Source organism: Taeniopygia guttata, chromosome W (assembly GCF_048771995.1).
Source record: "Taeniopygia guttata chromosome W, bTaeGut7.mat, whole genome shotgun sequence".
Classification (NCBI taxonomy): domain Eukaryota; kingdom Metazoa; phylum Chordata; class Aves; order Passeriformes; family Estrildidae; genus Taeniopygia; species Taeniopygia guttata.
The window spans coordinates 29,832,175-29,835,153 of NC_133064.1; the positions used below are offsets into that span (position 1 = coordinate 29,832,175).

The 2,979-nt window shown below is 48.5% G+C and overlaps 1 long non-coding RNA gene across 1 annotated transcript; it reads left to right on the forward strand.

Moving 5' to 3' along the window:
* The first annotated feature begins 1,066 nt into the window (after positions 1-1,066).
* LOC140682095 (uncharacterized) lies at positions 1,067-2,354 on the forward strand. The gene is made up of 2 exons (XR_012053342.1): positions 1,067-1,283; positions 1,578-2,354. It is a non-coding gene; the product is annotated as an uncharacterized lncRNA (long non-coding RNA).
* The last annotated feature ends 625 nt before the right edge of the window (positions 2,355-2,979 follow it).

Below are 2,979 nucleotides of genomic sequence, written 5' to 3' on the forward strand. Positions count from 1 at the left end.
TTTTATGGGTAATAAACATAATTCGCGCCATTCCTTGTATTAAATATATAATGCTAAATACTTGTTAGATTATACTCGTTTGTACTAGCCTCCCCCCTCCCCCCCCGGGGGCCAGTACGGCTTGTCAGGATATGGGCCAGTCTGGAGAAATATGGGGGACCCCAGGTGCCAATCATCACCTGAACAACCCAAGATGGATATCATGGAAATCCTCAGACAGATACATGTGAATGCAGCGTTCCCGTAAATTTCATCACGGGATTCAACAACTCCAGACACTGAATTGTTCTCCCTCATCTCCAAAAAAGAAAATCTTATTAACATATGGACTCTGAATAGAAGAAAAGACTGATTGCAGAAATCTTGGCCTCAGGCAGAATTTTCCCTATAAAAACTGCTTGTGCCAGGATGGAGGTGTGTGGGCATAGGGCAAAAACCTCTCCTGAGGCTGACTCCTTGTTGCACACCCAGGGTCGATCCCCAGGCTCAGCACTGTGGTTTTTTTTCCCGTGGCTGGCTAGATAGAATTTGACCGCAAATAAAACTCTTTTTATTTTTTAATTTGGCTGAATAAATTTTCATTTATAACACTAAGCACTCAGCAAATCATTCTGGCCCTGGTGTGCTTTAACCTGCCTGATTCAGGATGTCAGAGGATGGGCAAATAATGGACAACACACTCCCATGGGGAACCTCAGAGAAAATTGCATGTAAGTCAAGAGGGGCTGAATTCCCTCCTTCCTACGAGGAACAGCTACAAACCTAATGAATTATTTCAAGAAATACTGTATTACTCAGTGCAATTTAAAATGGTTAATTGTTTAACTGTCTGGATGTGTGTAGCTGCTTTATAATGAGACAAGATAGTAATGGAGCATGGGAAGCAGAATGGACTTAATGTGAATGTTGTCTGTCTTAACAATCAGATTTGAATATATCCAAACAATTATTCCCTGGTGTCATTGTCTGACACTGGCCAAACACCAGGCACTCACTACAGTCACTCACTCACCCTCCCCTGCCACAGCTGGGCAGAGGAGAGAGAAATTTAATGAAGGCTTGTCGTGGTTTGACACGGAAAAAGAATTTTTCCGGAAGGAAGAAGTCAATTTGGACATTGACCAATTGAAGGTGGACACGCCTCTGAGAACACAGAGGGGTTAAAAGCAGAATTCCCAGGAGAACTCGCTCTCTTTGGGTTCCGGTCAGCGGTCAGTGCAGGACTCTCCCCTGCCCAGCGACGAGCTGGGTGGGGGAGGGGAGAAGCCATGTGGCCTTCGGAGGTAGGCCCAAGGGTGGAGGGACTGGAACCCCCTGCAGATGGAAGGGTGGAGAAAATCTGGGATGTCTCCATTCCCCCCAGAGTCTCTCTCTCTCCCAAGAGAGAAAAAAGAGACAGCGGTGGTTTTATCAGCAGTTCACCGCGGGGAAGGAGAAGAGCGGGGGGGGCCGCAAGGTGCCCAGACACCTGTGGGAGCTGGAGCCTGGGCAGCAAGCCATCCTTGGGAGTTGGGACTTTTAACCCTTTCTGAGAAATGAAAGCTTTGTGAAATTTTTCTCCTCCTTGGTTTGAAAAGAGAGGAAGAGAGACAGCCTGGGACCTGGGATGTTGGAAGGAGAAATTCTAGGTGGGAGGAGACGATGGAGTGGCTTTTGGCTGGACTTTTTCTTGGTAGCCACAGACTGAACTGATCTTCTCCTCCAAAGAGAGACTGTATTTTAGGAGGATGCTGGTGAGCCAAAGAGACCACGCTTCAGCTGGGAAAAGACAGAAGTGGAGCGAACAGAGAAAAGTTAAGGAGGTTTGTGGTGGTGCCCCCTGTCTTCAGAGAGGAAGAAGAGGAGATCTCTGTTTGTGGATCCTCGGCCCCAGGGAAAAATGGGGGGGACTGTTGGTCCCAAAAAGGAAAAACTGAACTGTTGTTTTTTCCCCTCTTGGCAGGGCAGCCTTGAAAGGAAAAAAATCCTAAAAGCAGTCTGTCCATCCATGCATTGGTGGTGAGAGCACTGTGCATGGAAAGGAGAGGGTCACCACTGGCAAACTTTTTCTCCGGGCGGTGCCATGTGGTGACATGGAAGCACAGGATGTGGCAGCTGTGTTTCTTGGGGGGTCTGTGGCACAAGAGAGACTCCTCTCTCCCTGCAGATGGACTGGGTGTTGATTATCTGGAGGGTGGAAACCTGATTGGGGTCCAGATTGTCTCTCACTGTGGTTTGTTGGAGTTGGGTGGTGGGAGGAGGAATGCTTTGGAAGGTTTTCATTTTGAATTGTGTGTTTTCTTTCTTCTTCCCCCCCCCCCCTTTTATAGTAGCATAGTGGTAGTAGTTTAATAAAGTTTTTTTTTTTCTTGTTATTAAGCTTGGGCCTGCTTTGCTCTGCTCTCGATCGCATTTCACAGCATTCAGTTGAGAGATTGCATTTTCATGGGGGGCACTGGCATTGTGCCAGTGTCAAACCATGACAAGGCTTCCATGTAATTGCGGTAAGGACTGGGAGACAAAACTCCAAGGGCAAAACAGGCTCAACTTTGAAATGAATAGGGTCTATGCCTTTATTAATAGTCAGCTCTTTATTAAAAAGTCAGCTCGGCAAGGGGCTCAACAAGGAGCTCACCCCCGCTGTTGTAGCTTCTCCTGTAGCTGAAGGGTGAGCAGGCATGCAGAGTCTGTCCCTGGAGTCTCCATGGCACGCTGGTAGCTGGAGGTGAAGAGGTGTGCAGTCCGTATCTGAAGTCCCAGCAGACCGTCCTCTCTCCTTTTCTCCTGGCACACTGGTAGCCGCAGGGTGGGGGGATGTGCAGAGCCTGCTGCCGAAGTCCAGCAGCAGCTATCCCTCTCCTTCCCTCCTGGTAACACCAGGAAGTGTGTATGCTTTGCTCCTGCTTCCCACAGCCCAGTCCAGTCTGGTCCTCTGTAGGTTATGGTGACAGGTCAAACACAGACTAGGGATGGGGTTCCCTTTTCCCCAACGAGCACACC